Below are 23,327 nucleotides of genomic sequence, written 5' to 3' on the forward strand. Positions count from 1 at the left end.
TGGACAGAGTTAAAGAATAAAGCAGGAATTTATTAAAAGGATCTCCTCAATGGATCCACCTTGGGCAGCACAAGAACCCAGCCAGGCCAGGGCTGCACCCAAGATGAACCAAAATGGTCCCAAAATGAACCCAATATGAACCAAAATGGTCCCAAAATGCACGAGCGCTCCCGGCGTCTCTCACTTTTATGAGTTCTGCTCCATTTGCACCTTGCAGTTCATTGTCTAATTACACCTTTAGGTTATGAAGTCCCGTCCTTGTTTTTCTCTCTTCATCCCACGTTGTTTGTGCTCTTGGGCCTGAAACTTGTAATGGTTGCCCTTGGTCTCAAGGTGGAAAAGGAATTTTTTTTGTCTCCCTACTCTGGGAAGAGAGCTCACCAACACTTATTATGTGGCTCAGAACTACACACATAGGCAGCACAGAATCTGAAAAATATGGAAGCTAAAATTTAAGGCATCACACCCAGTTAATCTCTTCCAGGCCCTTGCAATGATGGTAGGGCAGGCAGTGGACTGGATCCTGGTCAATCAGTTCACTGAGCTCTGCGCTGGAAATAGCTGATAGAAGAGGAGACCCAGAGCTGCTGATAAAGCAGCCAGGCTGACTCACGCTGGTATGGCCACTACAGATTTTCTCTGTTAATTTGTCAGATTAAGCAGCCACAGAGATGTTCTCTGTTTATCACCACAGCACAGCTGCTGTTCCAGCTTACAGCAGGCTCCTCTACTACCAGCAAACTGATCTTTCTTCTTTAGTAGGTTCTTCACTTTACAGCAATTTAAACATGATCTAAAAAGCACCCTGACTTTATTTTCTAAGCTGGAACATTTTTGGTCATGTCTCTGACCTGATCAATTCTCTCAGTAGAACAGTCATTTTTGAAAAAAAACAAAAAACACATTTATAGCACAATGGTTTGCCAAATTATCACCTCTCTGGCAAGACACCACAGACTAATTGCACTGACACTGCTTCATGCACACCATTTGTCACCATTCCATGTGAAATGTTATGGTTCCTGCAGAGCTGGGAACTTGTCCTTGCTCTGCTGTGCCTCCAGATCCAAGCATAGGCTGATACTTCTGTGACTCTTCTGGGTGCAAATCCCTGAGAGGTTTTATGGCAAGAAAATGTTTGCTGTGTGATATAGGTACATGTGGCCCAGGCAGTGAGTTGGCTTTGCATTTGAGGCTAAATTATAATGAAAATTATAATTGTATCTAAATGTGAGTTGGCCCCATATTTGTAGCATAGTTATTATGATAAAAGGGATAATGTAGGGTTGTGGGGAGTTGCTTTCTGGTGTCTGAAGCAGCACATCCAACAAGCCCAGGTGAATCCTCCACTCTGAATTAATCAGAGGATAACATCAGCCTCCCTGTGCCCCTGCAGAAAATCAAGGTTCCCTTCACATTTCAGAAAAGAATGATGCCAGTGAAGCTATAATGTTTCTGTAGTTTTAAGTAACTCTCACAAACACAATTTCAAAGATGATTTCAGATGGCTTATTGGATTTGCTTCTGAAGCAAATTGTGTCATTGCAAAGACAAAAAAAAGTCCCCACAACATTAGAGCTGCTTTAATTGCCTCTTAATGGCTGGTGTTACCAAAATTAGAAACATGATTAGAATGAAACAGGTTCTTGTAAAATATCTTTTTTCATTAGTGTTATTGTGTTGCCTTGAGTGATTCTTGTATTCAGACTAAAATACAACTGGCTTTTGATACAACCTTGTCATGAGCCAAGTCACCTGCCAGTTCATAAAGAACACGTTTGTTCGGTTTGCTTTTTCTCCCCCTCCCCAGTTTAGTTGACCTCAAGTTCACTCTAGGTTTGAAATTGCCTTCCAGTCTACAAACTGGAGTATTTTTAGCTGGAAGAATCAGAAATACTTTGGTATAAATGTCTAAATAATAACAATTTTATTAATAGCAAGCAAATGAGTTTACACAAAAACCACACAGACAGATGGTTTCTTTTTACCTGTGTCACTCAGTAAGGAAATGTGATACAAAAGAATGACTTGAAATGCTCTTTTGACTGCACCAGTTCTGAAAATAACTTAGGCAAAATCTGCTGCCAGAGGTGTTAGAATGCTGGAGGAGTTAATGACCAGTGTGAATCCATGGAGAAGGTACAGGTGATATGCCCTCAACCTGGTTTTATTTGGAGCTTATTTAAATTACAGCTTTTTGTTTATTGTTTTCTTAATACAAAACCACTTAAGCTTTCTGAGCTTTTAGAGACTTGCAGAAGATGTTGAGAGGGAACAGCTTTTGGCTATGATTCTGTCATTATCCTGCTCTTGCCCCCTTTGCATCCACATTTTCATTGCTTGGGAAGAGTTTGGGGGCAGAATTGAACTTTTTATAAGGATCTGTATAAAGAGAAGTCCAAGCTGTAATTCTGCTTGGTGTCAGAATGGCCTTGAATAAAGACTCTTTCTTAACTAACTACAGCTATTTTTTTTCTTTAATTAGCCAGACTAATACCAAAGTGCTTTTGCTATTTCTTATTCCATATATTGCTTCAAAGGTATTCCGGCAACATTTTTAATATCTCCGAATTTGATTAAGAACGTAATCAGACTGTTATATAGCTGATTCTCATGTATTACTACTGATAATTAATTATTGAAATGCAAAATGTGTATATTCTGTACTAAATATCAGGATCTTCTTGTATTTTTGTATGGCTATATCACTTTGATTTTTTTCATTACTTCTGCAGTACAGCTACTAATGTGTGATTCTTTATCAAGAAAACACATGCTTACACACATTGCTCTGTTGATTAGCAGTTCATTTTTTCCTTATAAAAAATGATTAAATTTCCTAACCAGTAAATTAGTGTTAATTCAGAGTCTAAGGAAAGGCTTTATTATTACTTTACCTAGCACATAAACTGGGAGATATCTCTATCTCTAAACTGGGAGATAAAATTTTTCCTATCACCATTTTCATCTGTTTTCTTGTTAACTCTGTGCTTTTCACTGTCTTTCTCTTCCCTTTTTGTACTGGGTTTTTTTTGATAGAAGGTGTTCTTTTCTGGAGAAAGAGGACTGGAGGTCCTTTAGCCTTTACAATCATTATTTAATTACGTTCTAGTTGTGTCTTAATATTTCCCTGAGCCCCCATCATGCTAAATGTGATGCTGAGCAATGAGAACACTTCTCAGGGAGTTTTCCAAGGTAATTGCTCATAGCCAGCTGTATTGGAAGTTTTCTCCTGGGGTGCTTTGTGGACACCCAAACAGAAGAATCTCCACTGATTTTGTTGCTGTTTTAGGGGTACAGGTATTTTGGAATTGGGTTCCACCATTTACACATAAAAAGTCTCAGTGAGAATTTCTCTGGAAGGAAACTGTGTGATCCTCTAACAACCAAAAAAACTTTCCCTCCACCACACTAAAACTCTTCCCAAAAATACAGAGCTATGCTGCAAGCTCCCTGTGGCTGGAATCTAGTTTTATTTGGCACAGGCACCTTCATGAGCAAAAAAAAGCTCATGCTCCCCATCAAGCTGCTTGCTTCCCCTTCTCCTCCCAGTTCCAGTGTTCCCTTTGGATTCACCAGGGATACCTGTTCTCATGTTAAATGGGCCATCTCCAGATTGAAATCTCCCAGTGATGTCTGAGCTTGAACAACAACAGTTCATTTGTATACATTGTGAAAGATCAACAAAAATCTGTCTGGAACCAACTTATTACAAAGTCTGATCAGCTCCTATTTCCAGTGACACTCAGCAAGAGCAATTCTAACTCTGTAATACGTGTGACAGCTATTTCCAGAGTTCCTGCTTTTGTGTGGCATGAAATTGTTTCTCTTATATCCAGCTTTGACAGACAGAAACTTGATCTGGTAATGAGAGCAGCAAAACTGCATCCTGCCAGCACGTGTCCTGGGAGCAGGGATGTTTAAAGTCACAGGTCACAGTGTCGCTGGGTACAGATATCTACCATGAGTGTCTCGAGGAGAACAGTGCCTTTTAGCCTTTCGGTTTACTGGAAGTATGTGCTATTTATTTTAAGCAAGGCTCCATCCTTTTGACATGAGTCACTGGCATTTCTGCCCAGCCCAAGCACACTGGGAGAATTAGTTTGCATTGTTTCAGATGGCAGGGGAAAGGTTTTCAGATTTCCAGGATAAATGGTTGTGTGCAGCGGTAATCAGTTGTTGCAAACATTATCCTAAATCAGACTGATTAATGATTGCATTATGATGGCTTCCAAATGGACACAAATCTGGATGCTTTTGGCAGAGAGCGAAGACCATGTGTTTTGACTGCTTGGGTTGGTTCAGAAATTGATGTTCCCTTTTGATCAGTTCCTGTAAAGATCTGGTTTTCCTTTCCAAACGTCTGGGAAAAAAGATGCAAAACAACATCATTACTTTATATGGTCCAGACATAAAAATTTTCAAACTTGAGATTTTTATCCATGGGAGAGTGGGTCTGTTTAGACATACTGACAGTTTTGCAGGAGGTTGTTAATCTTAGCAGTGTTTGTGCTCTGTTACCTGAATATCCTTCTCTTGAATGAGATAATCCAGACACCAGTCAAAAACGGCTGGAAGATCATGTATTTATATGCAGCCTTGACTTTGCAGTCTGGCTAACCCATTTTCCATACTCATGCAATTCAGACAGAATCCCCTGAGGGGTGGGAAGTTGATGAAGCAAAAATGAAATGTAAAACAACTTTCTAGACATCTTTACCACTAAGCAGGAAAGTTTTGTGTTCTTCTGGTTCATGAGTCAGAACAATTCATGTTTATAAAGCCAGCAGAATGAGGTGGGGTATTCTGGCTCTATTGGGTACATATTTTTAATAATTTTTTTATCGTTTTTGTTCTCCCCTGCTCCAAAGCAGGTGTCATAGAAAAAGGTTGGCTCTTATTTTTTTTGTGTTGTTTTCATTTATTTTTATCTGCTTTAATCTTTTCAATGTTATCTCCTGCATTGCAGTTTAGCAGCTTTAGCTGCCAGATGTTTGTCAAAATATCATCTTGCCCTTTCTTATTTTTCTCCTTTTATTGACCCAATGAGCATCCAAATGTAAGAAACTGCAGCTTATTGTGGGCATGGAAGACAGGCATAAAAACAGGTTTAAGGGATGGTTTGAAGGCATAACATCAGCAACTTCTGCAGAGCCTTTCCAGCTGGGAAACTGCACTTGTGTGTGTTAGGCTGGCACTTGTGTTACTCTCTGGGCATTCAAATTCGTGTGATTTCATGTTATCTCAAGACTTTCTGTATCTGGGTGATTGTGTTTATCCATGGATTTTGTACATTTTGGGGATGTATTGTAGTAGTATTGAGTCTGGGCATATCTGTAGATACTAATGTCTTTGGCTGGATATATTAGTAATTATGAAATTTTGGAGATTCTAGTAAATCTTAGCGTTTAGTACACAGTTCTCAAATCAGACTAATCTGTAAAGCACAGTAATGCACCTGATGTTCACAGCAGGCATTTGGAGCACCAGTGGAGACAGGGGTAGAATAAATCACTCTGAGTAGGTGTTTAATTAATTGCACTTTGAATTCCAATAAGAGATACTGTCTTAGTGTGGTGAATACCATCTCCTTAATTTCACATTCAGTTTTAGACTGGGTAATAAACAAACCTCCCATTGCCTGTAGATCGACTTTAAAAAGTTTTAATCTTATTAGAGAACATTTGATTATAGACTAATTTGCTATGCATCTCTTAAAGAATTCAGATTGATTTTGAGGAATGTAGGCAACTTCAAATTATCTCTTTCTCAACCAAAAGAAAGTTGCTTTCTCATGGACTTACACTTTATTAATGAATCCTTTCCATCAGCCTTCCAGCAGTGGCTCTATCTTGACTATGTTGTTGTTGGAAATAAAACATTTTAGCAAATACTTCGGTTTCATTATGACTGTTTTCAGTAAATAAAGAAGGATTAAAACATACACCTTTTAAAAGCAGCTGAAGATAGTTTTGTGGCTGTAGTTAGAACTAAGGAATTGGATTTCCCTGAATGAAAGAAGGTGGCTTTTATCAGTTAAAGGACCAGTTAAATCAAACTAAGTATATTCATCTATGTAGAGAGAGAACCAGATTCTTATAAATGCCCCTTCTTTGTGTGCTTCATTACATACATCCCATCTTAGTTCAGGCTTTGGCTGCCTGTGGCTCTATCTGACCTCATTTTCCTGATTATTTTAATAATTAGTGAAGAAGATCAAGCACTTTTTGCTTATATATTTGATATTTTCTTCATATAACATCTTAAAATAGGTCTGAATAGTCAAACTAAAGAAACATGTCACTTTCTATGGATCAGAAGACTAACAGTGAGGAGATCAGATTTTGGGATGTTGACTTGTGGACAGCTGCTGGACCATGGAATGTCAAATAGATGCTTGTGCTAATTCAATACTAGGTTCCAAAATGGTTCTTTGCAGGAAGGATCCACAGGGTTTCACTCTGCCTCTCTGCAGAGTTTTACCACAAGGGTTTATCTGTACAGTGGAATCCCTTAACCACTGAGCAAGACTGATTGCTGGTTCAGGAACACAGCTTGAATATCAAAGTTATGCCAAACCAAAGACCTTGATGAAGTTCAGGCTGTATTCCCATGAAAACATTAATTTTTGAAGATAGCAGATTATTATTTCTGTGGAGAATTAGCTCTTGGATGCTTCCACTTAAGTCTTTGCCCATTGGGAATAGAATGCTTGTAAATCAGACACGATGAATTTTCACTGGCAGTTTTTTCTATGTTCATTCAAGAAACAAACCTCTCCTTCAGCCCCAATTGAAGCAAAAAATTAAATAGTGTAAGTAAAAGTCTGCTTTGGTTATCACAGGTGGCTGCAGACTGTTCTTATCCTGGTACAGTTCTTTCTCAATATATTCTATTCTTCTTTAGACATATTGCAGTGAGGTTAAATTCTCTAATGAACAATTCAGCCATGTATGAGAGCAGAGCTGTTAATCCAGAAATGTTCAGTAATTAATCAGGAGTATTTCTGTTTTGTAAAAGTGACTGTAAGGTGCACCCAGCTCCATGAATCAAAGTGACCTGTACAAACGTGATCTTCGTCATCTGAAACTGTGGGCAAAAAATATAACTTACACTCACCTTGTACACAGGAGGACTTTCACCTTCAAAAGCAATCTCTGAATTGGATTTTTAAACATTCTTTTCCCTCAGAAAATTAGATGCTATGGGTTTGAAACAATCTAGCCCTCAATGTAAGTTAGTTATGCCTGCCTGCCTTAGCAAAGGTATTTATCTTTTCTTCTCTTTTTTTACCCTCTTTCTATTTTTTTCAACATATACCATTATCTACTACACCAGGGAGTAAAATAAGTTAAGTAAAAGGAAATCATGGTTAAAATCACAACTCAAGAATTAGCTTTCACTTTGGGGGGGAAATTATTGAGCACAAAGCAAAATACATTTTAGTGAAGGAAATAATGAGAGACTTACTTATGAAAAATACAATCATTTTAGAAAACCTTGTATACAGTGAGTAATAATCAGTTCTCCATAATATTAAAGAAGGAGCACTTAAATTTTTTTGACATCCCTAATCATGGGGCCTGGGGAGCTGTACAGAACATTTGCATTAAATTACTCCTCATTTTCCCAGCCCTATCTGCCCCTTCCTTAGGTTTTGCTGCCAGTATTTGTGAATTTGGCAGAAGCCTACAGATTTCATAGCTAATATTGTTGTCTCCTGCCAGGAATATCAGAGTAAGGTGCATTAGATGCTGCATGGCAATTAAGGGTTGAGGGAAATCACGCTGATTTTCATCTGTGGCACCCACGTGCCATCGTTTGTATCAGATTACTGGAGCGCTGTTGCAGAAGATGCTCCAATGCATCACTTCTGATGTGCTGGGTATCTGTGTTAGAGCTCAGGTGAGCTCTGCTGGGGGAGGAGGTGAGCCTGCACATTCCAGAGGGCAGTGGCAGAGCGCTGGAGCAGCTCTGGTGCCTCTGAGAGCTGTGTGTGCCTGCACTGTGCTGCTTCTCACCTGACTGCAGAGCAGGCAGCTCTGCCTGATGTGTGCTGACATTTCCCATTGTGGCCTTGCATTCCCTTTCCCAGTGCCAGTGTCTGGTTCCCACCTTAGCCCTGGCAAGTGGGCTTTTCCACAAGTGGTCATTCTTGGCCGAATTCTGCTTTCATTTAATGCTTTTTCATACAACTAAAGTTGTGCCAGCTCAGCTGCATCAGCAGAAAAGGTCTCTCCTGGGTCAGACCCAGTCCTGCAGGAATGCACTGCATGCATGCAAGTATTGCCTATTAAAACCAGGCTTTTCTGCATCTTTTTTTGACCAATGTAATCACATTAAGTCAAAACCAAGGCAGTGGTGAAAACCTTAATACTCTTGGGGAATAAGCTCTAGCAGTAGAAATGTGTTAACACAAGGGCAGGTAATAACAGGACACGGGGGAATAGCCTTAAGCTGAAGGAGGGTGGATGTAGATTAGATTTCAGGAGGAAATTCTTCCCTGTGAGGGTGGTGGGGCCCTGGCACAGGGTGCCCAGAGAAGCTGTGGCTGCCCCTGGATCCCTGGAAATGTCCAGGGCCAGGTTAGACAATGGGGCTTGGAGCAGCCTGGGATAGTGGAAGGTGTCCCTGTCCTGGCAGGTGTGGGACTGGATGAGCTTTAAGGTCCTTGCAGCCCAAACAATTCTGTGACTCAATGAAGGTCTATTAGCATAACTCATTTACAGCTGGTTGTGAAAAAAATCCCAGTGTCTTTAGAGAAATGGTGTGTCTGCTTTTGAAAATCAGAAATAAATATGCCCAAGAGGCATGTAACAAACACAAGTGTGCACGTGTACAAAGTCCCCCTGAGGCTTTTAACCAAGGTCTGTTCTGCTGGCCAGGATGCTGCAAGCTGAGGAATCTTCCCCCTGCTTGCTGAATTAACAGAGGTGTAATGCATGTTCCTTCCCAGGGTTATAATTATAGATGACACCCTCAGGAAAAAGACAAGTCTAGAGCATCTGGGTTGGGACTTCTGAGATGGAGAGAAACAAAATTTCAATTAAGTGCAGTGGATTAGCAGTGGCTGGGAAGTGGAATTGATATTCTGAAGGAAAGGGAAACACTTCAAGGAAACATTTGAATATTTCCCCAGTAAAAATTACTATAGACCTCAAATGCCAAAACAAACAACCACCCCACTGGAATTGTCTAAATGCTGTATTTTCTCATTACTGAACCATGGTGTTTTAAAATTAAATATTAAATTCTTTGGCATTATGTAACTCAATATTATGCAGATCAGAACATTAATTCTTTTGGCATAACTGAAATCAGGTTTAAACAGAAATAGATGCCCTTGAACTATTTTATTCTTGGTAAAACTGCCTTTTCTAATAAAAAGCTCCTGGGCTGAAAGCTAACTGGTCAGCTCTTTGTTTCAGCAAAAATTATCCCATTTGTGTATCTCTGGCTCTCTCCCAAACTGTTTCTGCTACCAGAACTCAATTTCTATTTTCTCATCTGCAGAGAGGGTAGAAGTTTTTGCATATCTTCAAGCATGCTGTGTAAAAAAAGAAATAATAATAAATATCTGTTAAGGGCTCTGTTTATTACTTCCTCTGTTGAGATGACTTAATGTGGTATAGATTAAAATTCACATTATTCTTGTTAAAATACACAATGTGATTCAGTCATCACAGGGACTCCTTTTGAGCTATTGTGGGCTACCTCCTGATGCCCCACACCAAGGAAAGCCTCTCTGGGCTGAGGCAGGTAAATCTCATTTCCAGGGAGAGGAAAGGTGTTAATATTTTAGCAGTTTTTGGGAGTTTTTGTACCCTGTGACACGGGCTCTGCTCCATATTTAGGATTTCCATCACAAGAGAATTCTGACCTAATACTTTTACATCCCTTGCTGAAGCAAAGTCCCTAAGCAGGCTATTTCAATGAGATAGAGCATCCTCTTGTCCTTGTGCACAGAACTAAAGTCATTGAACTCAAAGGAAAAATTACTGAGGGAAATATTTGGCAGTTCCAATGCAGTAGTTTGGACTTAGTGATCTTTGTGTTTCTTTTTGACTTTACAAATCTATGTCACTTTAGGAATGCTAGAATTCTAAGAAGATTTATAATTGTTTCCTTGGAAATAGTCCCAGGGAGAGTATCAATAAAATGCTGTGAAGGAGCCAAAGCAGTCTGGAAGCCACAAGCGTCATATGTCATGTAGGGCTCCAGTCTATTGAAGAGCCCCCTATGTGGAGATTTCAGGGGAGGGAAATTAAAAATGCAGTCTGAAACACTCCAGTGATTTACCACAGAGTTTGCAAAAGCAGCAGGACTTCTAAGTCTACCTCCTCTTGCTGTATCTTTCTCATTTATCACAGCCCTTCAAGGAGTTCCTCTTTAGGAGAACCCAATTCCCTGCTTGCTATTATGACTTCTTCTTGTGATCATGAATCCAAAGTACAGCAGCACTGTTGGATGGGATTCTCTTCTAAAAGGCTCGGAAAACTACTGCAGGAGTAAAGTTACCAGTCTGATCCACTTTTTCATCCGTGTTTCCTGGCTTCTTTCACAAAAGACTCAGGCGCTCCAATGGGATCACTGCTGTGGGACAGAGATCTCAGCTGGCAGAGGCAGCTCCTCCCTGTGACGTGTGGCTTTTGCTTGCCACACAGGTAGAATTTGTATTGAAATGGGCTCTGAAAGCAGAGTGGGAAAGGGAAATCCCCTGCTCTCTGCAAGTGGGTAACAGGAGAAACTATGGATTGGTGAACAAGCCTGGCTGAAGTGTCCTGGGAAGAAGCACAGGAGTGTAAAAAGGATGGACCTACTTGATGGTTGCTGTTTGCTCACTCCACATTGGCTCAGCAGGCTGGCATCTCTGGAGTGGGAACGTGTGCTCTGAGTGGGAAAGAAATCTTTGGGCAGCAGGACATTTTTCTAATCCTTCCTATCTTCCTAAACATCTCTGGTGTCCATCCAGGAGATGTTTTTAAGGCAGTGAGGAAAGGAGTAAGAAAGTTATCATCAAATTTTATTGATGTAGAGCATTTTTATAAAACAGTCTCAAAAGGACTTAGTACAAAGCTGTAATAGTTGAGAAGAAAATGCTTAGAGCTGAAGTTGGGTCTTTTTTTTTTCCCCCTCCTTTTTTTTTTTTTTTTTTTTTTTTTTAATTATGCCTTCTAAATGAAAAATCCTGTAAATTTGTTCTTTATAGAAGTGAAAAATACTGCCTGTGGAGCTGCTGGTGGTTCATTATTCAACAGAGTACAGTACCTTTTTTAAAGTCTGTTCTTGCAAATGATTATTCTCCATTTCTGTCAGCCTGTCCTCACACTGTGGGACCCTCACTGAGCCAAGTCATTTAAAAGTCAAAAACTCAGTAAGTGTCTTGGGTTTTTTCCAACACTGAGTATAGTAGCAAATGTATATGTGACACCTCTGCTTTATTCCTTAATTGCTCTGGATTTGTTTTGGATTGATTACTATCGTGGAAATAGATAGAGGCTTTCTCCAAATCCCATTTTTAAGGCTATGAATATGATCTGGGAGGACTGGGACAGCAGAGAGGTTAGGGAACTTTTAAAAAGGAAATTTCTGGATGTAAAAATGCTGGCAAAGGGAAGAATTCTTAGGGTTCTTATCTGTGACATGATCCAAGGAGAATCTTCTAGTAGACATTGGGTGAAATCAGATATGGTTTGTGTGGCTTTGAAATAAGAAACATGAAAAAGAAGATAATTTCAAGGACTAACATGGCCTGGATCAGTGGTGTGTCTCTCCACTGTGCAAATATATTCTAGACATAAAAAGATCAATTGGATGATCTAGTTCTCATGCTTTACATCCTCCCCGGGCCTTTGGAAAATTGCACCAAAAATACTAAAACCTGTTCCATGATGAAAAAGGTGTTTTGAAGCATCTACTGTTGATTTAGGGAGTAGGTAACTAAAACAGAACTACAAAGAGGAAAAGGAAGGACACAAACCAATGTCAGTCGATGAAGTTTTCAAAGTCTCCGAGAAAGAACATGATAATACAATTTTTTTGCTCAGGGCTCTGACTTGCTGAGGTGAAACCTAAGACAACAAGAAATAAGAAATATAGAAACAAGTTTTCTATAGGAAAGCAATATTCATATGAGTATTATAAAATATATATGTGATAGTCTTTTCACCATATAATTTATGACTTATATTAAGATACTCTGCCCTTTTTTCTGCTTTTTTTGTCAGGTCCTACAATATTTTATCTTTTCTGTCAATTTATTCTTTTTTGTTTCTGTGCAGGAGATACCATAAATCCTCCCTTTGATTGTGCATTGATGTAAAATTGAACAGCCCCTGCTATATATATGTGCTGTTCTCCCTGGCAAACATTGGCAGATGTTTGGATACTTATTACTCTCACTTCATGATCTGAGAAATGTGATCTCTTTTTGTTATAAGGAAATATTTTGTTACTTATCTGATCCCAACCCCATTATGATTTCTGGACAGATTTTAATTGATTTCCATGAGTTTTGGAATGTTTCTTCAGATCTTTCAGTTCAAAAGCACCTTGTGGCAGTGTAGAAAAAAAGAAGATCATAGGGACCTTGGCAGCTTTCTCCCTGGATTTCCTCAGAGTTTCTCTCCTTTCCTAGAGTCAAGTCACAGCCTCCTTTGCTGCTCCTGCCATCCAGAAGTGCTTTCCTATAGCTCTCTGCCTCATTGATTCTCCATCTGTTTTACCCTGAGCATCTTTCTGGTGACCTATGTTCGCATCTGGTGTAAATATGCTACTATTCAAAGTGTTTTTACTCTGTCACTTCCCATTTCAGGGGATGATTTATTATAGCAGGGGCTGTGTGCTCTGTGCTGGAGAGAGGGAGGGAATCCAGACGTGGCCTTGAGGATTTCTTAGGTTTTGCTTGACTGGGATTGGGAAGCACGAGGCAATGTGGTGCCAGGAGCCGTGACTGATAAATCTGTCCCTCCAAATTATGGGGTAAATGAAGGAGCTGGGGATCAGACAGGCAGAGAAGGCAGCTGTGTTAGACACATTTCCTGAAAGTTGTGAAGGACCCGAGCCAAACCTCACGGATGTCACTCAGAAGTCTGCCAGCCATTCTGAAAGACATTTGAAAACAAATGCTGGAGGTTTGACTGGCTTTTCTGAGTTAGAGGACGGTGCCTTCATTACAATCCACTTCTCCTCTCCTTCTGCAGTTAGAAAAACAATGTAATTCATATAGATGGAGCACCACATTACTATCTAATAGCAATTTGTATTCTAAGGCTGTACAGATTTTTCTCTTATTTCAACACTAGATTAACAGGGGGAAGAATTACAAAAGAATTGCTGTTGGAAAAGGAATTTGAATACAGACCAGGTGGCTAATTTGCTCCCATTAGTTAGTATGTTTAACAAGGGAGGGTGCAGTCTGCATTAAAGTCTCTTCAAGAACATCTCTATTGCTATTTAGCATTGCTGCACAGATTTGAATTTTTGCCTGCTTTCCTTTGTGCTGGAGCTTTCCCCCCCAAAACACTGGGCACAGAAAATAGCATATGGATGAGAAGTGGCATATCTGAACAACTATGTGTGTCTGTTACATGAATTGGTGCAGAAGAAGAGGATGTATCATCATGCTTTGATAACAAGCAAATCAGGAGCAATTACTTTTTTCTTTCAGAGAAAAGATGATCACTTACAGTACTTCAAAATAAGATTTTTTTTTCCCCCTGGAGAATAATAATCATTCTCTGGGTAAGCTGAGACACTATCATCTGTTTCAGTCTCGCTGAGTGTGAGCCATGCGTGGTGTCTGAATGCATCTCTGCACTCAGAAAATTGATTGGATAGGCTGTGGTGATGTCACTTCTTAAATATCACTGACTCCTGATCCAGTTGGATCAGATTTTGATCTTTATAACACATCCTCTATGCTGAAGAAGAAAATGAGTAGAACAGATTGTTTTCCATAAGGTTTTGGCGACTAGAAAACATTTGTGGAGTGATAACGTAGTGATTGCTCATGCCTGAGTATGGAGAATGAAACTCTATAAGGAAAGCACTTTATTTCCTAGCAGAAGCTCATGGCAAACAGATGTAGCTTATCCACCACAAATCACAGGTGGGGAGAGAAACAATGTTGCTGTTGGACAATAAACAGCATGTCCCAATAATGCAGATTGATATTAAGAGCCAAAGACAAGTGCAAATATCAGTCTCTTAAAACTATTCTTTTGTCCATGCCTGCCTTTTTATTTGCATTTAGTTGCTATTTCCCAATGGGATTAAAAAGTTCAACAGCTTCATGCTGAGGCTTATTTCTTTAATACTTGAAGAGACCTCATGGAAAAAGCCTGTTCTGCTGATTATAAACACTGGTACATAGTTAATGAAATCAAACCAGTTTATTTGTTAGCCAGTGGTGCAATGTGTGACAGGAAAAGCTGAGGCCTAGCTTTTTAATTGCATCTTTGTGCATATTTTCTTTTACTCTTAGCTGTGTTGCATGGCAGTGGGCAGGAAATATGCTGGAATGGCTTCTGAAGCTGATGGTGCCTCTCTCCTCGTGTTTTCCTCAGCCAGCTGCAATGTCCAGACTGCCTGGGCTGCTCTGGTCCTTGCCCTGCACCGTGCCCTGGTGCTCCCTGCAGGGCTGTCCCTGCTGGATTACCTGGCTCCAGGCAGAGGAGGTGCAGCTCTCCTGTGACATTGCAGTTTGAGCTTTGCATCCTGGAAGCACAAACAGGACAATTTCTACAATTTCTTTGAGCCTTCATTCACCGGATCAGCCTGTTTTTCATCTTTTAAGTTGTTCCAGAGCTATTGAAAGGCTGTTTAAGTTTGTCACCTTGCTCAGTACATTTGCCCTCCCTCTGCTGTTATTATGGCAGAGCCACAGAGGGATAGCATTACACTGGCTCTTGCTGTGCCTATCAGAATTACAGGAATCAACAAAGCAGCTGTAAACCCTGTGCTGGGAGCAAGCTAACGATGGAAAAAGTACTCATAATACCTGTCTTTTGGTGTCAGCTGTTGTCTGCCAGGCACAATAGAACATCTGGAAGCGAGAGCCCTCCTATTCAGGTAGCTGAAATTGCATTAGCTGCTCTGGCATAAAGGACAGGATTAGAATGACAGACCTCCCCACTGAAATATTTGCTTTTGAATAAACTTGTCAAATGCAACAAGGGGTGTCATGGCAAAACTTTCCTGCTTCTGCTGTGAGAAGAGCTTCTGTTTCTGTGATGACAAGAGGGCTGTGTTTAATTGAGCTGCATTTTGCTGCTGTCTGCTGTAGGCAGATACAATGAAAGGGGACAAAGGCCAAGTTCAATTCATTGCTATCAAGCTTCCTTTCTTCTAGGAGCAGGTAACAGCAAAACAATTACTGCAGGCTTAAAGCAGGTGTGTTGGAGCAAGAATGGGGGAAGCAAGAAACTGCTGCAGAAGCTTCACATTAATTTATGCTCAAGAGAGATTCACCATTCTTTATGGCACAACAGGGGACCCAAATATAATGGGGAATACAAACTAAGGAAGATAATGGAGAGGGAAAGCATCTTTCAATGCCTTTAGAGTCCATGAGTTATTCCTGTTTGCCAGAACCCACTTTGGTGAGCATTCACTCAGCATAATGAAAGCGTACCTTACCGTGTTGCTTTGTAGAAACTGGGTCAGGTAAATTTGAGATGCTATTATACCTTTATTCATCTTTAAACTATAGATCAAATAGTTCTAATAAAAATTTTTAAAAGGGTAGATTTCAGTAGTGTCCATTACGAAACTCTGGTGTCATTCAGGACATTAAAACTAGGCAAAGACCACAGGTCTGGCTTGTAACACTTTAGAAAGTTATGTAGGCAGCTGTTGATAACTGATATACTTCAAAATGTGGTCCTGACTTAGAAATGCTTGTCTTTGCCCTTTAAGATTACTGTTTATTCCTCTGTTTGTTTCAGATTACTCTGTAAGAAAAAAGCAATACCAGTTTCACACCTTGTTTGGGGGTTGGAAAAGCATCTCCACAGCTGCACAGTGGCTTTGTCTGCCTCACTCAGGGAGTCTGGGCTCTACAAACACATCTGTTGCATTTGTGCAGCTTTCTTTGTGAGCCAAAGTTTCATCCTCCTTCCTCATAGTGTTGTCCAACCTGTCCTGGGATACCTCACTAATGTTGTGTCTTGTTGCTCGTGCTGCTTTGGTGTATCTACAGAACACCATCCTGAGCTAACTCAGGGGTTATTTGCCACTACAGTGATGACAAACATTGACAAAATTAACTAGAAACTCACGCTTCAATGAGCCAGTGGCGTGGAGACATACAGGCAACAAAAGTGTCCTTTCTGATTTCTTCTAGAGAATTTTGCCTTTTCTCCTCCATTTAGAAATCAGAAGTGGGAGTGTATTTTAGATTGTGTCATCTCTAGTTGAAACTCTTAAGTTTTAAAAGACTGAACAAGAAGTCTCTCTTTGGTGCCAGATTAAAAATTATTTGTGGTGAGGCTTGATGGCTTCAAGGTGTCTCATCCACAGAGTTCATTCGGCTGCATGGCAGGAACACATCCAGAGGGGCCACTCAGGTGGAGATTCTGTCACACAATGAGAGAGACAAAATCCCTGGCTTCCAGGACATTCCACAGCAGCTGAAGTATAACGTTCAGCTAATGTGAATGAATTCATATCATTTGGCTCTTAAACAAGAAATGAAGCATGCTTATTTGGGAGTCTTATCTGCTCATTTTCTTCAAAAATGGTAAAACAAAATGATTCAACACTTCCAGGATTTTTTTTCCCACACACTTCTAAATTTAAAAAATGTTTTGTTGTTTTTTATGGTACGAGTGGCTTCCATGAAGCGGTGATATTGCCCAGGGGAGGCGGAAAAACACATTTCAATTCTTTCTTATAATATTGTTTTAAGTTAGGCCGAGCAAATGACAACAAATATGATTAATATTAACAGAATGGAAAAGTTTTGTTTAATTTATTCTTTGTGAAGTCCTATTCTTCCTCATGCTTGGATCCCGGGGGAAAAAACAGTTTAATGTGATTTCTGTTCCCCATTTACTGTTTGCTAGTCTCAGATGGTCTTCTGGTCTCCCACTGCAGTGCTTTAATAGTGACCTACCTCAAAGATATGGACTTTGTTCCCTGAGCTCTCCACAGGCAGAAAGGTGCATATCAATTATTCAGCAGAAATCTTCTCCCTGACAACACTTTCCCTTGGTATCTTAACTGAGCACAACCCTACTCACACACTGATTTCTTGCATCCTTTCAGATTGGAAGTTAGTGTCTGTTAACGAGTTAACCAAGCTAATAATTTCTAGCTCTTAATGTATTTCAGCAGGAGTTAATACTGTTCTGGAGGTGAAGGTTATAAAGTGTGTGGGTCTGGTCTGGCAGCTGCAGTGCAATTTCCAGGGGAAACTGGAATTAAATATGATTGTGTGTGCAAGGGGATGAAAGATTCTCTGAAAATACTACCTGGGAGCACACAGACCACCTGCATCTTTAGAGCTGGCACCTGGACTCTCCTTGGAGTGAGGTGGATGTTCCTGTCTCTGTCATGGCTGTGGAGGGAATTCAGGGACACGAGCCCCTTCCAGCAGTCCCATAATCCTGGCAGCCTCTGGGATGGAGGATAAGGAAGCAGAAATGAAAGGCAAAAAAAGAGAGAACCCAAATCTAGGACAGAGGGGTAGCTAATGACAAAAAGAAAATTGCTAAGTGAAAAGGCATGGAGATTAAATAAAAATAAATGGGATTCTGGCTCTGTCACACATGAGACTTTCCTTAGGGGTTAGGATGGATTTTGCCCTTGTTGGTTGATGGAATTCTCCATCCTCTAAGCTGGCTAGAGCAAGCTATGAAACAAGAGCAATTATTTCTTCTTACATGCCTGCTTTTAACAGTTCTTGGTAAGCATGGAAACAATATGAACGATGTTAGTGAAACAAATTGGATGCCAAGAAACACTGGAGCCCTTACATAGGACAGAAAAACACAGTCTGGGAGTCTGAGAGCTGTTGGGGGCTGAATGCAGAACCACAGAACACTTTCTGTAAGAACTCCTGTGAGCTTTCAGAGCAAACAGGACAATTTTTCCATGCCCTCCCCCTCATTTCTCCTTCAGGTCATCTCTGTTGTGGTTCTTCCCCCTTGGGCTAATTGATTTTCACTGAGTTTTTCCTCCAGTTTTTTATCAGTTGATTAGAAAAAAACAGAGCCATCCTGCAAGTGCCTTCTTATCTCACTACATGAGAATAAATTATAGCAGCAAACTCTTGCTTTTCAGGATCTTTTCTACCAGTGGAGACCTATTACCCCATTCATTGTGTCTACTTTTCTGGATTTCACTGCTTTTTTAAAAATAGAAAGAAAAAATGAGTGGTTTCCCAGACATCTGATCAAACAATTTCCCATTCTCCATCTGCTCTATATAATATTTGCTCCTCTTGCTACTTGGTATTTATTTCTGTGGCCAGTGGATGCAATAAGGGATTGTAATTTAATTGTTGGCAGAGGTTAAGATGATCCTCTCATTTGCACTTTGGCTTTGCTTTTCAAAATTTCCTTTGTCTCTTACAATGCAGATCTCTACTTTGAATTAGAATTGTAAAATTATCTCCTGTGTGGATTTGAAAGCCACTGCCACAGCATAAACATCTTTCAAGGGCTTTATTCTTCAGTCTTGTGCATTAAACCTGATTTTTTGTTAGTTGCTAATAAAGCCTTTGCTGTTGTTAAGGCACTAATGAGTGCAAAAGGGAAAACACAACATTGTAGGATGTGTGAACTTAGAGAATGGGTTTTAATTGATGGGTTGCAGTTCACCATTTAGAAAAATGTGAGCCTTCTGGAAGCCACGGGTGGTGTGCTTTGTTCTCTTGTTGCTTCTTCAGTAATAAAGAACTTTCTACCAGTGCTGGAAATCGCAGAACTGAAAGCTTGTTATAATTTTCCATGGTGCTGAAAAGGACATAATATCTGTATGTTTGCCCTAAATACATATCTATAAATACACCTATTTAGCCTAATTAAAAAGGAAAATATTTTGGAGTTTCAGCTTCTTAACTCTTACATTTTGTAGATATTTCTTCCTTCTGTTCTCTAGAGAAAGTGTCTCTTTAAGTTTGATAAATTTACTGAAGCAATTCATAGAGTCTGCCTGCTTTGTGAGTTAATTGCATTATTTTCATTTACAGATGGGGAAACATGGGGAGGTTAAATGGTTTGCCTGTGGTGAGGCCTGAGTTTGTCTCTTGGCATGGATTAGAACTGAGGAAGGGAAATCCTGGTCACAGTGACTGGGAGCATTGGGAATAACCAACAGGTCTAGGAGTGAAACCTGGAGCCTGCTTATACCTTCTGCACTAAAATGGCACTACAAATGAGTGAAATATAGGTGAAAACATTTATACATTAAAATGAGGCTGCAAATGACCCAATTTGCTCTGCCTTCTGGTTTGATTTTGGCTCGGTTCCTAATCTAGTTTCTCACAAGAGAAACTCCTACTGTGAATAGCTTCTTCTTAATAATAGAATATTACTTTACTGATTAATATTTGTTGGACACTTAGTCTAATTACGGTTTCTCACAGCTACTTTAATTACTATAATATGAGGTTTAGCTTAAGCAAAATATTCCAGATGAGTTTAGTGATGCTTTGCAACTTAATTCTGTACATGGGAGCATGGCATCTGACTATTGGGAGAGAGGAAAACACACTCCTTCCTGAGCCAGGACACGTGTTTCTGAATGATAAGATGTGTCAGTATTTTTGCTGCTGAATCAAAAGGTGTAATACTGAGGATTTACAGAATCTGGGAACTCTGAAACCTCAGCCTGGGGAGTAGCTGCAGTGAACATGATTAACTGGATAAAGGGGAGCTCTGTGTAGTGCAATTGAGGATGTCAGTGTTTACTCACTAATTGAAATTGGAGAGGCTGAATTAAAAGCTTGTCATTAGTAAGGCATGCCAATACCTTTGAGGGCTAGCTCCTATCTTTTCAAACGTGCAGAGGAACATGGGATTGTTTTTCTTGGTGAGAAATTGTCCTATTTCTTCTATGTCATTTGTGCTGAAAAGCAAAAGGGGAAATGTGGAGATAAGACCTTGGAAGAAATTAGTCAATCAGTTTTTCTTTCCAGGATATCCCGTTTTAAACTGGAGGTGTAGTCCACATTCATATTTGTTGAATATCTTGGTGGGAAGTACAAAATGCTTAGACTGGATTTTTGTAGTAAATGTGAACACCTTGGTATAGCATTGATGAAGGATACCAAGCATGAAAAAAGTGGAGGATTCACTAAAAATGTGACCTGGCACCTGCAGATCTCAGCTCTCCATTTGTACATCTCCAGCACCATTTGCAAACCTTACACCTCAATTTCCTCTCCTTTTATAAAGAAAATGCTAAAAGCAAAGCGTGTTCTTTACTATTGAGAATGACAAGTCATCAATTAAACCCCAAAATCCAGATTACTGTGCCTCTGTCCTGTTAAATATGAATGATTATTATAAATAAGGAATGATGTCCTTGAAGTCCAACATGAATTTTGACATACTTAGCATTTACTCTAAATTTTCACTAGAAGTGCTTGAACTTCTGTATATTCACAATAGAGGACTTGAAAACTTGATTGATAAAATGTCTGTTAAGACAAATGTTGTGGGAATAAATCCTCATTTTTTCAGGGACTCAGACTTCATTAAAACTTTGTTCTCCTCCTTTGAAATTGTTTATATCAGTTTAGGGAAATAAGAATAGATGTAGCTTCTGAAATGCTCCTGCTGCATAGGATGTAGGAAGGCACAGGAATTTGATTAAGGAAAAAGGGTCTCTTACAATATTTTAAAAAGAAAAAATTAGGTTTCTGGTTTTGTATAATGCTGATTTATTTTGAAGTGTAATGCTTTATGCTTTCACCCTTGCAAACTGATTCTTATTTAGGAGATGAAAGATTGTGCAAAATATAATATTCTTAGATAATTTAAACAGCCTGATAATGTGCTATAGCCTCCTAGAATTCAGGCCCAAGCATTAGGCATTGATTTTAAAAAGGCATTTAAATAATTTAAAATTGTTCAATGCTGAGCATGATCAGAACCCCAATCATTTTCAAATAAAAGTACCTATAAAAATTGAAGCAGATGAATAATTTTAAATTGCTTTATACTGTGCGAGCACAGAACTCCAATCACTTTCAGGCTGAAGCACATACAAGAAGAAAAGATTGAAGTGCTCCAGTAAATTTAAATTGCTATACAAGGAAAAGGGCCTTGAAATTATTGGATACTCAAATTTTTTTCTTTAAATTTTCCTATTTTTATGTACAATCCAAATTGTTTTACTTTGTCAAGATGAGCCAAACAATCTGATTTTATAAACTTGCAAAATACTACATTTACCTCTGTTCCACGTAGTAATGGTGGGACATTCCACAGTTGAATGTCACATATCCTCTGTAGGAATTCTCAGTCCTATTGTTATTAAAGCAGGATCCAGGGCATATTTTCATTTTCCCCAACTTTTCATGTGTTTTATGCTTATTGTTTGTGTCGGCTCCCTGTTGAATGAAGCACCTGATTTGTCTGGTAAATACAGATAATTACAGGACAATTAAAAGTACTGGAAGTGCCATCCACAAGGTTTAGTGGAGAGGTTACAGTGGCTTCCTGACCACTGCAGGAACTGGACTTGATTTAAAGGATGGATTCCAAAACCAGATGATAGTTTACTGCCGAGGTTCCATGGTGGAATTCGTGGGATACAACGTCTGTTCTTGTGCCTCAGGACTGGCAGCTGTTCCTCCACCTGAGGGAAACATTGTTCTTAGGGGTACAGATCATTTTCTATGATTATTGTTTCTACAATAAACAAAAAAACCCAAAAAACAACCCCTTGACAATTTTAGCAATGAACAGACAACATTTCTCAGAAGCACCATTCCTTGATAGTTGAAAAAAACATTCTTCTGTAAAGAAATAAGACATAAGTATTTAACAGGGCATTACTGAGGCTTTCTCCAATACTCCTGAGATCTCATTCTCAGCATGTCAGGGTTTTCTTTGACTACCTAATATATGTGAGGTCAATAGTTGTATCTTTTGCATAAAAGATTTCATCCAGCTTTTAAATTGCAAGCAATTATAAGAGAGAGGGTTATGGACCAGGGTCTTGGTTTCACATTATTTATGTTCTAATTAACTTACCAGACTGAATTTCCGCCCCCCCTGCTTTGGCTACTAAGTGTTGATATTTAATAGTTATCTGTTCCTAGCATTAATGGGTTTTATTTCTTTGGAAAGGTCATTCTTGATGTAATGTCACTGTTAACACAAGGGAGCCTGTAAGTTTTAGACATTTTGCTTGATTGTGATGAGCTCAAAAATACTGAACTACTTGCTGTCTTTCCCCTGGGGGTTGCTTTCACTCAGAAGAGTTAGTACAAGTTCTTTTTAATTTTTTGACTGTGTTCTTGCAATTCATTAAAAGCACTCCTCAATGAGCAGCTGACATAGCCAAAAATATGCTTTTTTTTTTTTTAAATCCTTTTATATTTATTTCAAGATGACCCCATGAGCTTGAGAATTACTACTTGTTGTAGGTAAATACATAAGGTCTGGACTTATAAAATGAGCAGTGATGCAAGAACTTTGGTCAAAATGAATTAAATCCATGTATGGTTACTACTGAACTACTACTGTACAGTTTCTGCTCTTTAGGAAAAGAAAGGAAAATCACTTAAAAACCAGCACTTCTTAGCTCAGCTCACATGATTTTTGTGCAAATGAGAAACAGATGAGAAGATAGAGAATGTCTTGACCCACTAAAAAAGATTAAGGTGATTTACAGTCCTGTCCTTACTAAGAGTTCACCTCTGAGCTTGGTTTTTAAACAGAAAGCCATAGGAAGCCAATCTATTTATTTTATTACTATCATACTATGATTGCTCTGTATTATTTGCTGTAAAGAAAAAGTAACCATGCGATATGCAGATACCTTTGTGAAAAAGTTTTCTCTAGCTTGTTTTACAGACTAGATGGTCTTCTTCCTGTTGATGTCAAATAAAATCTTGTCAAAACTGGTAGAGAGGTTTGTGTTGGGCTTCTTGTAGAAATTTCTCTGTTTTTATTATAAGTCTTTGGATGTTAGACTTGTTTTTTTCTCCAATAACCTTGCTGGAATCAAGGGATTTTACTTGAAAGTATTAATTTTTTAAAAATCTTCCATTTGTGTGTGTTTAGAAGAAGGTCAGAAAACGTTCAGCAAATCTTTTTTTGAAGTTGAAAACCAGACATTTTCACTCGTCCTTATACTTTTATGAGTTC

The 23,327-nt window shown here is 39.2% G+C and overlaps 1 protein-coding gene across 2 annotated transcripts in view; it reads left to right on the top strand.

Annotated features, from left to right (window-relative positions):
- CDH13 (cadherin 13) overlaps positions 1 to 23,327 on the top strand; it is a 442,930-nt gene that overhangs the window by 55,073 nt on the left and 364,530 nt on the right. The gene's annotated exons all lie outside the window — the stretch shown is intronic.

The sequence above is a fragment of the Motacilla alba genome, chromosome 11, assembly GCF_015832195.1.
Source record: "Motacilla alba alba isolate MOTALB_02 chromosome 11, Motacilla_alba_V1.0_pri, whole genome shotgun sequence".
In the NCBI taxonomy this organism is placed as follows: Eukaryota; Metazoa; Chordata; class Aves; order Passeriformes; family Motacillidae; genus Motacilla; species Motacilla alba.